The sequence below is a fragment of the Coptis chinensis genome, chromosome 9 (genome assembly GCF_015680905.1).
Source record: "Coptis chinensis isolate HL-2020 chromosome 9, ASM1568090v1, whole genome shotgun sequence".
Classification (NCBI taxonomy): domain Eukaryota; kingdom Viridiplantae; phylum Streptophyta; class Magnoliopsida; order Ranunculales; family Ranunculaceae; genus Coptis; species Coptis chinensis.
The window spans coordinates 52085685-52100824 of NC_141464.1; the positions used below are offsets into that span (position 1 = coordinate 52085685).

A 15140-nucleotide genomic window follows, 5' to 3' on the forward strand; every position below is an offset into this window, starting at 1 on the left:
CTTGTCTAGTGAGAAGGATCGATCTTTGTGTAGGATTGATCTATTTGTTGTGGATAATGTTGTTTCCGCATTGTCCTATTCACAATATGATTCTTATTTCTCTGAGCTCATAAGTTTATCAAGCTTTTGGAACCTGCAAAATTGACTTGCGAGGGACCTTATTGAACCCTCATTTTAATATATATTGTAAGAATCGTGTGCATGAGAATTAGTAAGTAAAATTTTGATTGTTTGTTTTTAGAATCTATTAAGTTCATGGAAAGTTCAAAATTAGTAAGTAAATTCGAACATTTTGATGTTGTCCTATTCCATTAGGCAAAGCTAAAATCAGTTTCAAATGCATTAATAATGTTGTTCGTGGATACTATTAACTTCAATTTGCGTAGTGATCATATGAGAGTTTGAATTGTCTAGAGAATTAAAAACAAGCGCCTCATTCCCAACTTCAAACAAAGTGGCATAGATGCCTCAAACGGCCGACTCTCTTCTTGGGTAGGTAAGGACTATTGCAACTTGGAAAGGAGTGGTGGTTTAGGGTTTAGGGTTTAGGGTCTAGACTTCTTTTCAAGAAAGATTTTTTAAGTACTAGATATGACACGATTTATAACAAGGCATGCCCTACAGGTGATTCTAGAACCGAAAATTTTGAAATCTTTAATCAATAGGACCATATGATCAGTTAGTAATCAAGACTCTTTATTTTGACTGTTTTTAGTTGATTATGGCCGGTATGCAATAATTCAAAATTTTTGTTAAATTGGTTTTTGGTCCTGGTTTTTTGGGTAAGTAAGGACTGTTGCAACTTGGAAAGGAGTGGTGGTATGCAACAATAAGACTGGATTTCTTTTCAAGAAAGATTTTTTAAGTACTAGATATGATGCGATTTATAACAAAGCATGCCCTACAGGTGATTCTAGAACCGAAACATTTGAAATCTTTAATCAATAGGACCATATGATCAGTTAGTAATCAAGACTCTTTATTTTGAATGTTTTTAGTTGACTATTATGGCCGGTATATAGTAATTCAAAAAATTTGTTAAATTGGTTTTTAGTCCTGGTACTTAGTCTCAATGAGTTCCTTGAAGTTGTCCAAAAATTAACTTTTTCAAATTCATTATGTGTTTGGTCTATGGTTATATCCTCAAATCCTACAACCTAGCTTACAAGGTAACCTACTACCACATTTGCTTATTTGTTATTGATTTTCCATAATTTTGTACTTCACCAGCTACAATAGCTGTTGAACCTATTGAGCAAGCCTTGCTTAACCAAGTACTTTTATTATAATGATGATTAGATAGTACCACACTACCATTTGATTGTGTCAGTCAAAGGTCTAATTGTTTCAAATATATGGGTACTTCATCACAATTGTATACCATTGTTTTTCTTAGTTTCACGTGTATATATTGTTTTAATTTCTTTGTTCCACATATATTCTTCTTTGTACTTTCAAACTTCTAAATGGGTAGAGTCTTGCCATGTTGTCTGCTAGAAGTTAGTTAAAACTTTGAATGGCTCTCAGGTACTTTTTTAAGATCGAGCATTTTCATTGTCAGGTTGTCACCTCCTTATAAGTGTAGGGTATGCTCACTTGAAACATATAGTTACAAGAATTATACTTAGTGTTCATATCAATCTTTCATCCTGAGAAATAATTTATGCTCCTCATCTTGGATGGTTAACGGAATCATGGACCAGCTCACTACTTAGTCAGTTACTCGCTCACCAATAACCCATGATTATATCGTATATATATCATAGATATCAAACCCATTAGGCATACCCATCTACTCCACCATATCAGTTTATAACTACTATCACTGTAAGCATTTCTCAACAATTTATGCCCTTCACAATAAGTACTCCACTAATAGGAGCAGATTGTTATATGATTTTTTTATTTCTTTTGACAATCTTAAGAACACTAACCTAAATGTTGTTTTCTTCGATAAATTAATACCTTAGATCTCTTTCATTTTGCAGATCTTCTTTTTGACAATGTGTGAGGGAATATGCAATGGGCTTCAATGCACAATTTATCTAATGTATGTAATTTAGAGTTTGTTCAATCACCTTATGGTTCATAGCAATCTCTTTTCCACAAATTCCATCGTTTTTCCAATACTTTTAAGTTCTTAGCTTGAAGTGGATTACTCAATTTCATTTTTTCTGTAACCACCTATTTAAGGCCTTCTAATTTCCCACACATTAGTCACTTTGTCGGTCTGTAGTCTGTCCGCATGCACAAAGAGCAGCTGTGGACAGATGTGTCGTGTAGTTGTGTATAATGCGTAATTTCATTTTGAAGTACAGATGCACATTGTCATTGTACAATTGCTCATTGTCATTGTACAGTTGTGCGTAATGCATATAATTTCATTGTCTTATTATCGTTGTTCCTTTGACTATGGTCTCATTCTCAGTAGCTAAGCATCGATAGTGTGTACGGTGAAGACATTGAACCAAGTTAAGGGAGACCGAATAAAAAGATGGGCACTGAATCTATTCAATTTTGTTACTCCTTTTTAAAATCCTTGCAATTTGAATTGTTCTTTTCATAACATATAGGTGTTGAAATTGTTTAAGATATCAGGTAAGCAACAATTGTTTGGTTCACTCACTATGAAAGTCAAATTCCAAATAAGAACATCATGGTTAAAATTAGAAACAAAGTTTTGAAAATTCACAAGCCTATTCTCAAGACCTTATAGATTATCTATGTTAACTAAACTTTCCTTTCGTTATGCCTGGGGAGCATAATTTATTCTCATGTCTACGCTCTTCACACCAAGCCACAACATCTATGAACAATCCAGGCATCATATGCGTCCACCAAGCCATCACATTTAGCTTTTGTCTTTCCAAGAAACACAATTAGAAGTTAATAGTGCTCCATGCTTCTAATATACATAGCTCATATATCTGGTATGGTATAATATTAACTCTCATTTGTTAATATTACAGGTGAAAAGGATTGCAACCTCCAATTTTCTCTTCTTTTCGAGACAGAGAGAAAAGTAGAATGGAAATTTGGAAATTCCAAACCCTAAACCCTAAACCCTAAATTTGGAAATTTGGAAATTCCAATTAGAGAGACGACAATGAATTTAAGTGCTTCTCTGTGAGATGGTATGTTTGCTTTTGTTAATGAGTAGTATATTTGGGTATGTGAATTGGTTAGATGATAAGAAATAATTGATTCCCTATTTTGTTTCACACTCTCACTCTCTTTCATTCTTCTAAAATGGGTATTCATGACTTCATTCACGTATCTCGAATTTTCAGATTTGAAGAGTTTTCGATATTCATTTGGTTATTTGGTGTGAGAGAGATTTGGTTGGATTACAATTACAACTTGGCTATCTATTAGCATATTGAATGTTTGAAGAAAGTCTTAGAAGTCAATCTGCATATGATTGTCAATGCACAAATGTATTCAACGAACTCATGCAAGTAATATTCTTAGAAAATCAACTGTTCTTCTTCTTTCTCTTTTGACTGTTTTTCAATTCTAACTCTATCTTTCCCTCTTCTGGTGTCTCTGTAACTCCAAATTTCTTTTAATTTCATCATTGCTTGCATTTGAATTCATCCAAAGTTAGGCTAATTTGGTTGAATGCTTTGACGGGTACCAATAGATGTGCTGCTAATAAGAACTACATTCTAGCTCAGTATCGACTCAAAAAGTAAACTTCACACCACTTGAACTAATTTCGACATTAAGGCTTCAAGCTTCGAGATATTTGAATTCTTGGTTAGCAGTTTACTATATTTACACTTTTCTATTTAAATTACTGATTTACATTTGAAAACACGATGCACAAATCTTTTTCTCTCTTTGATTTGAAAATTGATTCTATTAAATTCGATTTTTTTTTTTTTTTTGCTTTCACAGCGAGCAAGTGTAGAAGAAAGGAGAAAATGGGTTAGAGGCAGCTCAAGTCATCAAGTTTGTTTCAATATAATCTACCAGGGATTCATTGTCGTCCTCCGCTAAAGGGATTTTTCTTATCAGATTGATTTGAAGTAATACTGCTAACAAATCTGCGAAGAAGTAAGTCCAGTTTTATTTTATTATTAATGAATTCTCATACTTATCTTATGTCATGAATATTAATATAGCTCATTATTGGAGTAGCAAAATGATAATGCATCTCATTTAGTCAGCCCAGAAGTAATGGGATTTCTTCTTTTGTTTTGGTAAAAGTGATGGCCTTATGAGCTATTGACGACCTATATTAGATACCGGTCGACACAAATTAATTGGGGCCACAATCGGCAACACGGACACAAATTGTTGCTTTTTTTCAAAATATGTACTTATTTTCTTACCAATACACTTATTATCTATAGCTCTGAGCGAGAGTGAGAGAAATCATGCATCATCTATGGCATATTCCTTCCAACAAGCTCTTTCTAAGAAGCTCCATGCTTCCCAAAGGTAGGCTACCTTCTTCATTTGTTTTAAGTTCAAATATCATTTGCCCATTTTTTCAAGGAAAGTAAGCTTATTGTTCTGTAGCTCAAATGTTTGTTCAAATATCACTGGTCTGGACACACCTCAATACCACATTGTTTTGTGAGTTATTAAGCTGATATCAAAATGCAGGTTTATTTTCGAAAGGACCTACACCCGTAATGTTTTCTAGGAAAGTACAAACAACCACCTATGAAATTGTGAAAGGAAGCTACGTCCTGTCACCCGAGCTAACCAGGTATTCTCTTCTATATATATAAGTAAATAAGGTGTGTCCATGTAACATAGAATAAACAAAATCTTTTTGACTTAGAGCTTTTGCTTCTGTATGAATATGACTATATATATATATATATATATATATATATATATATATATATATAGTTGTTTATCCTCCCTTTCAATATTCTTATCAAGGAAACAACTCCTGTAACAATGGAAACTGTTGGTGCATTTCAAAGGTTACCTATGGTGAAGTCTCCACTTGATATTCTTTATTCAGCACTAAGGAAGGCAAAAAAGGTCCCTGCTTCAAAGGGTAATCACCTCATTAGTAATGACAACATTTTATTATTATATGAAAAGGGGTAGGGAACCTCTCTAACAACCTCGCTTACCTACCCAAAAAAAACTATATTTCTAAATAACATTGTGGTCATTGTGTTAGTCGTAAGTAGAAAACTTTTACCCAATATTAGTACCATGCACGTCAATCTATGTTAAATGCATGCTATTCAATGGAGTGCATTTATTCTTGCAAGCTAAGGGTTCTTTTGAAAGGACAATGCATTTTGACAGTGTTTAAATTTTTGTACGGTGTACCTTTGTAGAGAGACTAATAGTTAATCTCACTATGAGAACTATGCAAATGTTTTACTCCATTAACATTCGACTCTATGAAATTGTACTTAGAGATAAAATTTGTGATGGTACTTATAAAGGGAGAATGCATATATAATCCCGTTCTTATAGTTTGATATTTGTAGTGGATTGGAAGTTGAATTGTTAGGTTCAAAATGTCTTTTTGGCATTAAGTCGTGACAACTTGGTTTAGTCTAGACAAAAACTCACATGTTTTAAATAAATAAATTCAATCAAGCCACCCATGCTCTTCAAGGGAAGGATAGTCCTCAGATGATATGACTTTGTTAAGCAGGTACAAGTGATTGCTCATTCAATTCACTATAGAGTTGAGACCAACCATTTGAGAACATTATTCATGGAAACTAACCTAGATTCCTAAGTAGATGACGTTACACAAGAAAGAACCATAGCTGTCAGGTACACTCGAGTTTTCTTATTTATCGTGTGGTTATAGTTTTATAGACATTGCTCAGGAATGGATTCATGTAATAGACAGTTTCTTTGAATACCCATTCTTTCCTTTTTGATTTTCGATTCATTCTGCGCCATTTGATCTAACGGGGGTTCTTATTTGATTCATAATTTATGTTTCTCAATTGAAATTTGATTTTTTTGAATATCCATTCCCTGTTTTTCTGCATTTCATTTCTTTGACCTTTGATATTCTGTTCGTGTCTTCTCATTGATTCTCTCTAAAATCATATTAATTTTTTGGATTAGTGATAAAAAGGTTTAAATTTTAACAAAACAACCCTCTGTCAATTCATTCTCTCACCTCTCTCAAACCATTCTCTATTCGGTTCCTTAATTTCACTGCCCTATTGCCAGTATGTTATCTTTCAGATGGTACCAATCATCTCGAGCACTCCGACACCATTAAATCACTTTCTTTATTGAAGAGACTGTTTGTAAAATCCAACAGGTATTTTTCCAAGCTTTACAACTTTTGAATTCAATTCTATTTATTTCCAACATGTAGAATTTATTTTTCTACTCTTCTTGATTTGTGAGCTCCTTTGCTTTGCATTTAGAATTGTGTGGATTTCCTGTACATGGTAAATGGTTTCAATACCCAAACAAAAGATAAAAAAACAAAACCCCGAAAAAGAGAACAGATATACCTTTACATGATCACTAATAATGAGGGGTAAGATTTGCAAGTAAAGTAGTTATGACTTATGAACAACTAATTTTTTTTTTATCAAATTCAATTGGTCTTTTGAACTTGGCAGTTTAGTTGTATTTTTAAGCACTTCGGGAGTCTATGGAACTTTAAATTTTCTCCTACGCTACTACTCATTTTTAATACTCTATCTATCCCTCTTTCGGTGTCTCTGTAACTTCAAATTTCATCATTGCTTACATTTGAATTCATCCAAAGTTGGGCTAATTTGGTTGAATGCTTTGACGGGTACCAATAGATGTGTTGCTGATAAGCACTACATTCTAGCTCAGTATCGACTCAAAAGGTAAACTTCACACCACATGAACTAATTTCGACATCAAGGCTTCAAGCTTCGAGATATTTGAATTCTTGGTTAGTAGTTTACTATATTTACAATGCAAAGGTTTAGCGTTGAAACTTACCTCTCCCGTAGTTAAAGAGCAAGTATCAATTTCTTCTCTCTCCCATAGAAGACAAAGTTTAGTCACATATTTTTCGCAATTCATCTCAATCCATCACTAGAAGATATGTACTCGCAAGTAAGTAATATCCTCTTATGTGTTTTGTTTTCACCTGAAAGTCCAAACACAATCAAATGTATACTGATTGAGCTATTTTTCATCGAACTCATGATTACAAATATTTTGTTGCAAGCATTCTTGAAGAAAGTGAAAAGGTCTAGGTATAAAATGTCAAATGCTTTATTACAAATATAATTCATGTTCTCGCCTCTTTTTTTCTGAAAAACAAACAGTTCATTGTGTGAAGGGGCCTATAATCATTGGCATACTGCATTGTTAGGTATGCTCCCACTGTTGAGAAAGCAATACTTCATTGCATGTTGTTTGAGTTAAATACTAATTTGTGTAGTTATTTAATGTTTCATTAAGTACATATTCTATGCAAATCACATGTATTATTATAGGGTATATGATTAATTCGTTGTAGAAACACCTAATTTTCGTAATTTTAGTGTAACCCCTAATGCATACCAAAAGTCTACAAAGCTTTTGATACTTGGTTAAGTTAAGGATTTTTGATACTCGGAACTTTTATAGACTTTGAGTTCTATTTAATTGTCATTGGGGTTGAATTCTTCACACCAACTTTAATTTTTTTAACTTAAATGTTTAAGTACTTTGCTCTTCACTTGAAAATTACCTTTCTAAATATTTCCTGTTATAATTTTCCTTCACCATTTTCATCTGCTATTTCGATCATTTACATTTATTTTGGTTCCAATTTGAAATTTCATACATGTAGATGGCTGTGATTTTGATCCTATAACCATAAGTATATAGGCTTCTTCAGATTGACAAGGATTCATGAAATTCATGCTTTCAGTTGGAGAACTATAAGCAAGGGAAGCAGGCACTAATGGTCGTTTGAAGGTGATTTTCACTAATGTGGAGGTTAGTTCAGACTCAATATAAATATGCTTTGCAGGATGGTAAGTATACTAACCTTTTTGTAGGGGTGGATTACCATATAAAGATTTTTGGACAAGGTAAATCTATTTTATTTGTTGAATAACTTTGATAAAAGGACGCTTCGCACTGTATAGAGAAAATAACAATCACGATGTAAATTATACAATGATTTTAGTACATTTTAGACACGCTAGAGAAACTAATGTCTTCTAAGGGAAAGAGCTAAATTGTCTCGAGGTGTAAGGGTTATTTAACTGTTCTGAGATTCGTCGAGACGGTTAAGTAACTGGGTTAAACAATGAAATATCTATATTGTTATAATTTTCAGGTTATGACAGGATTAAAGTTTATGAAATGTTGAAAATACAGAGAAGACTCTGCCGAATTTTTTGTAAGATTATTCTATCTTTGTTTAGTTTGGGTTTTGCTTAGTTGGTCCGATCACGTCCCGAGTTTCATAATGACTGTAAATACCATGTGTCTTTGGTAATCAGTCATTATGAAATTTGGGGCGTGACATAGTTGATGGCAGATGACATGCACCTTCGTATTGTCTTAATATGGTAAAATATATAAGTAGAAAGCTAGCAGTTACATGATTCATCATGGGTTAGGGGGTAACGAATCAAGCAGTAGCTAGACTTGCTAGCAATGTTTTTTAGTATGGTTGATGATGCTATTTTGAACTTTGCCCCTCTAATGAATGTATAGTGGAAAACACTCTATGGGGTATTTATGATACAAGTCATTGAATGCAGCTGACATGGTGTTCCTCTTTACCTATATTTTCTTATACTGCAACTTTGGCTATGTGCACGATTAATAATACAATTTAGATTTGATCGACTTACTCTTAACTCTTAGGAACAATCGTTTTACTCAAATAGGAAACAATCTTTCAGAAACAATATTTAGGAAATGTACTCAGAAAAATCCCTTCGTTTAATCGTTTCAAACATACTAACAGAAGACGCACGCAGGCTTTCTCCTTCCTCTTTAGTGTTTTGCTTATGTATCCTTCTTCTCTACTGCTCCAAGTCTCTTCAACAGGTGTAGTTATTTCACATATTAAATTAACCAACCAGTAATACTATAATTAACTTATAGCTAGGCAGTATTAACTATATAATAAGCTAGCCCAAAGCAGCTAATTGTTTTATTGTTTATCAAATAAACATTACATGGGTAGTATAACTCATTATACTAAGTTAATGTATAGGTAACTTTTCAACTTTTAGGATCGAGATTAAATTGCATTTTTAATTGTTATGCAGTTGCGTACAAGTATTTAGTTACTTTGTATTTCAGACAATTGTGGGTTTGTAAACCAACCATAAAGAGAGTAGGCGGCATAATGAAGGAGGTATGCCCGCATATCATTTGTGAGAGGGTTCGATAGACCAATGGTCTTGGTCACTAAGTTGCCTCCAATATTTTGTTATGCTAACTGCAATCTGCTATGTTCCGTTCTTCAGTTAAAGTTGGGAGGTTGTCAATTGTCATATTATTTTTACGATAACTAAGCGAGTAAATAAAATTTTGTAATTGGAGTTTTCTACTCTTTAGTTATTTTGATTTTAAAATATGTTATGTTGAGATTGTTGATTGTTACAATGTTATTGCCAGTGGTGTTAAGTTTTTTTTTGCAACAAATAAGCTAGGGTTAGGCAGACCCCCACTTGTATTCCTCATCAAAATTTTCTTAAGTACATTTGGCCACTTGCATCCTCATTTACAAGACTTTGTGTTACTTGGTCTAATGGGGGACCAAAATGAATAGTAGAACAACTATTTTCCTGGTTAAGACTAGCTAGGTAGTCAGCCACTCTATTAACTTCTCAGAGCACAAGTGAGAAGGTAATAACTCTGAACATTTGCCTCCTCATCTCAATAGACGCGATCACATTCAAGCAATACCATGGTAGCTTCCCGGCCTTGTTTATGGCGTTGATGGCTCTCAAGGAATCCGATTCGACCTCAACTTCTTTATACCCTTCTTGTATACATCTACTTAGATATACCTCTATAGCCTTGAGTTCCTCCTTGAATAGCACAAACTTAATCCCTCCACTTCCACTGAAGCACGTCAGAACTTTTCCTTCTTTGTTCCTCATCACTCCTCCATGTCTTGGACCTCTACTGTTTAACGCTCCATCCGTATTTGCTTTGACTCTGTCATCGAGTGGAGGCTTCCATGAGCATTTGGTGATTCTCTGTTGCTTGAGCTGGACATGTATTTTGAGTCTCCTCATCAAGTGTCTAGACTTGTTAGTGTCACTGATGTCAGGATTCAGTACTTGCAAATAATTCTTGAGATCGTGCATCATTTTCTTGAATACTGTGACTACTGGTTTGGACGACTACTGGAATCTTCTCGCATTCCTCTCTTTCCATATGTTGTCCACTACCGCACAGAAGAATACCTTGTAGATTTCTCCCACATCTTGAGCTTTGCATAGCCTCATGATAGAAGACCATTCTCTATTTGCATTCCTATCGCCTGTGTAAATGCCAAGCACTTGTTTGATCCGAGCCATTATCTCCGTTGAATAGGAGCACTAAAAGAACAAATGGGATGAATGTTCTCTGTTGTTATTGCATAAACAACACGAGGATTGGTTGATGATACGCTTCTGTACCAATCTATCCTGTGTAGGTATTGTAACGCCCGTATTTTTAAAATACGTTTTTATCTATTTAATTAATTAATTTAATTATTTATTTTTAAAATTCGTCGGATTGGACTCGGGATACGTGGGCCTGGTTTTTGGGCCCGAGTCTGGGTTGGGCTTGGGTTTCGGACCCAAGTATATAAACACATTGTTCTAGAGAATAGGGTTTTGAAAAATAAGAAAAATATTAAAAATGGAGGCAGAGATTGAAGCTCGTTTGCTCGAGCGGTGGAGCTGTTCATACAGGTGAGTAGCTATTTTGCTATTTCACCGGAATACAGAAACCGTTTTATTGTCCACTGTTTTCATTAAATTTTTACTGTTCATTACTCGGCGTCCTGTAGCATCGTTAAAACCTGTTGTATTGGACTTTGTGTCATTGGTATAATTTAACTTTGTTGAATTTCGTTTTTTGTAATTAAACTGTGGAAGCTCTGTTCAAGCTTTGAACAGGTGCTAATGGCGTCGCCTAGCATGATGATTGTGTGAACTCATGTTGTTTGTTTCGATTTGGAGATTTGTTGGTTTGATAGAACTGTCGAAGCTTTGTATCCGGCAGTAATGGCATCGCCGGTACTGATGCGGTTTGAAACCTTGTCCTTGTGATTCTAAATTTCGTCGGATTGAATGGATTGTTTGGTTGTGTGTGTGGGGCTGTCGAGTGAGGGCGGTGGGAAGCTTTGAGGGAGGCTTTAATGGCGTCGAACGCCATTACTGTGATACTGAGGGTTTGGTTTTTTTGATGTGTGATTTTCGTTGTTTGAATCATTTGATATTGTTGTTGGTTAGGTTTGATGATGATGGGGTAGTGTAGTGTGTGGGGCTGTCGAAGCTTGAAACAAGCTTTAATGGTGGCCGAAACGGTTTCCAGATCTAGTTTTGGGGATGTGAGGATTTAAGGATTTGAGGTGTGTGGGTTAATTAATGTTGCTTGGTTTTCAAAGAGGAGTGAAACCACTGGAAGGAGGAAATGAGGGGTGGCTGGCGGCGCGCGAGCTGGTGGTGGTGGAGCTGTTAGAGAAGATGACACTGTTCATCTTAGTTGGGCCTTTTTGTTGGGCCTTTGTTAGTTTAGTTCTATGGGCCAAAACTAAGTTTCTAATATTTAGTTTGGGCCGGATTTTAGTTAAGTTGTTAGGGGCCGGACCACATTAGTTATGTTGGGCCATTTCTATTTTTGTTTTGGTTTGGGCCCGATCTTATTTTGTTTTGCTTGGGTCGGTCCATATTAGTTTAAACTGTTTTGGGCGATTCGATCTAAAAAGTTTTTGGCGATTCGGTCCCCAAAGTTTTTGGGCCAGTTTCTAATATTGCTTGGGGCCAGTCCATAGGACTTTTAGAGATCCAATTGGGTCTTTCAACATTTAAACTTTTGGGGCCGGGTTCTGAGGTTTGGGCTTGGCAAGTTGGGTCCGAACCATTACCTTGGTCATGAGCCCTTGAGCCATGCACATTGACCTTAGCCATAAACCATGGCTATGACCCTGAACCTGTCGAACAAGAAAACAACAGTTTGACTTTGACCAGGACATGTTGACTTTGACCATGACATGTTGACTTTGACTTTGACCAGGACATGTTGGCTTTGACCATGACATGTTGACTTTGACTTTGATCGTTAATTTTGACCGTTGACCGTTGACTATAGAATGTTGACTTTTTCCAGTTTTTCACATATTTGATTATATGGATAAATATAGTAATAATATATTGTTGAACATTATATAACATGGTTTGTCATTATCTAATTAAGAGTTGACGTGAGTAGTGTGTAAAGCATATATATATATTGGGCTTTGATTGTGGATTGTGGACTGTTTAATTGTGTTGCATTTTATGTTGTAAATTGTATAAATTTGGTGGTCATTATCTAATTAAGATTTGACGTGGATATTGTAATATTATATAATATATTGGGATATATATATAATGCAATATGTTTGGGAGAAATAAATGTATAAACACTCCATTAGTATATATGTGAGATGCTACTATGAGGTAGTAGTATTGGTGAATATTTGCCCACGGGAGTGTGGCGTAGTGCAATAATATATTGGCACGTGAAAGAATGAAAGTGGTTATGAGATATAATTGAGATATTTTCTAAATATTGTGGCTTAGTGCAATAATGTATTTGACATGCACGTGATATAGTGAAATGTTTATGAGTCATAAATGAATGACACCTGATAAATTACGAATCGAAAATCCTAGAACCCGACTACCACAACTCATGTGATTGGCCCTTCCGGCGTTTGCTTAATCCAATGGCCTTCGGGCGTAAGTAATGTGATTGGCCCTTTCCGGCGTTTGATTAATCCGAATGCCTTCGGGCGTAAGTAATGTGATTGGCCCTTCCGGCGTTTGATTAATCCGAATGGCCTTCGGGCTTAAGTAATGTGATTGGCCCTTCCGGCGTTTCGCTAATCCAATGGCCTTCGGGCGTAAGTAATGTGATTGGCCCTCCGGCGTTTGATAAAATTTGAATGGCCCTCCGGGCGAGCGAATAGTGGCTTGATTATTCCGTTAAGCAAAATAGAACGATGACGCTACGATATTTTATGCCGAATAGTGGCGATTTTACATAGATTTGGCTTCCGTGTGAGGATTTACGGTGTCGCGGCATCCCGCTTCGAGGTAGTTACGCACATAGTGGCTCATTATGTAAGGGAGGCATGTGGATGTACATGTTCGGCGGGTAGCGCGATTGTGGTAGCCAGGAAACTAGGTAAGACATAGATCTGACGTGATTTTAGGGACACACAAAGAAAGTCTAAACTAATATAATTATGGTAATATGTTGGTAAATAATATATCTCTAGATAGATGATTGTATATGTTTGGCTAGTTAGTAGTTTAGTTATAACCTAAGGCGCCTCGTGGAGGAACTAAATGCCTTATTTATGATGCGTATAGTTTGTTGTGTGGTTAGTGGGAAGTTAAGGCGCCTCAGTGGAGGAACTACCTGCCTAGATTATTGTACTTAAGGATGTTGTATTAGTCGTTGAAAGTTAAGGCGCCTCGGTGGAGGAACTAACTGCCGTATGGATTGTGTATATATATGTATATTATATATTGTATTTGAGGACTACTCACACCAGCATTGTTTATAATGCTGACCCGATTTGCATGTTTGCTTATCGGGTGTGTTCATTCAATGAACATAGTTGATAAGTTTTGACAGGTTTAGTGTTGAAGAAGGTTGGCTGCTGCGTGTGGTTTGCGTTAGCATTGCATTTCAGGATGTATTTTGTTTTCCCTTAAGGTGATATAGATTTTCAGTCTAGACAATGTATTTATACTTTCATTTGTAATTTTAAATAAGGAGTTATTGAAAAGAGATTTGTAACCTAATCTTATTTGTAAATTTTTGTGATGAAGAGGACATTTGTTTAATTGAAATTTTTATTGGTTTTTAATTATCCGCATATTTAAAACTGTTTATGGGTTTTTGGAAGTTGAGAGTGTGTCACACCTCGGAAATCGAAGAGTCGGGAACAAATAATGTTTTTCCGAATTTTGTCGAAATTCGGGGTGTGACAGGTATGCTATTCGAAAAAAGTTGCCAAGTGGTGAATGAATGGCGTGGCAGCACCCATCTTCCCTAGACCATTCCAGACCATCTTTTCTTCTCCCTTTCCTGTGTTAGTGCTGCGTATGCACTATTTGACATGAAATGACCACTTTGGTGAGGAGTCCAGATGATCTTGTCTTTAGGCAAGTGTTTATTGATGTCCATTGCCAATACTACATCTTTCAGTGATTGTGACCGAAGACTATGAACTTCTGTATTCCAGTTGTCATGTGAGATAAGAGCACTCACTTTTGTTTTCAAGGGGAATGTCCATTCTGCTTTTGCTTCTGCATCCTCAATCAGAGGAGATCTAGAACACCATATATCATGTCATAAGAGTGTCTCTTCCCCATTTGTAATAGTATATCTGATAAACTTCTTTGCCACTTTCCTGGTGTCCAGAATATTTCTCCATGTCCACAAACAGTCTTTTGGTATGTTCATGGACCAGAACCATTGCCCCTTGATATGTTGTTGACATGTCCAATCAACCCATATTGTTTCCTCTCTTGTAACTAACTTGTATATGAGACCACAATAGGCCCCCTTGTTCCATCTGTGTAGATTCATGATCCCTAGACCTCCTTCATCTTTAGGGAGATAGACATTACTCCAACTCACTTGATAATGTCCCTTCCTCCCATTAGTTCCAGTCCATAGAAATTGGGCACATATTTTTTCAACTTGTTCCAGCACTATTTTTGGAAGAATAAAGGTTTTGGACCAATAAGTGTGAAAAGCTAGTAGCACCGATTTGATGAGAATCAGCCTTCCTGCACGAGAGAGGAGTCTCGATTTCCAATTGTTGATCCTGGTCGTAACATTCTCAACTAAAGGTTGGCATTCTCTAATGCCCAATCTTGTCGAGATGAGGGGAAGCCTGAGGTATCTCACTGGAGGCTTGATTAGTTCAACATTCAAAATATCAACTAAAGCAGAGGCATCCTGAGCGT

General features: G+C 35.7%; 1 long non-coding RNA gene across 3 annotated transcripts; it reads left to right on the plus strand.

The window, feature by feature from the left end:
• Positions 1–2722: 2722 nt before the first annotated feature.
• Positions 2723–14009, plus strand: LOC147476594 (uncharacterized). Of its 3 annotated transcripts, XR_015209215.1 has the most exons (7): positions 2727–3759; positions 3901–4059; positions 4359–4446; positions 4615–4720; positions 7856–7923; positions 8270–8332; positions 9216–10171. It is a non-coding gene; the product is annotated as an uncharacterized LOC147476594 (long non-coding RNA). The 3 variants fall into 3 exon arrangements; XR_015209217.1 differs by lacking the exons at positions 4359–4446; positions 9216–10171 and adding an exon at positions 13781–14009 and having other exon boundaries at positions 2729–3759; XR_015209216.1 differs by lacking the exons at positions 4359–4446; positions 9216–10171 and adding an exon at positions 13781–14009 and having other exon boundaries at positions 2723–3759; positions 7856–8332.
• The last annotated feature ends 1131 nt before the right edge of the window (positions 14010–15140 follow it).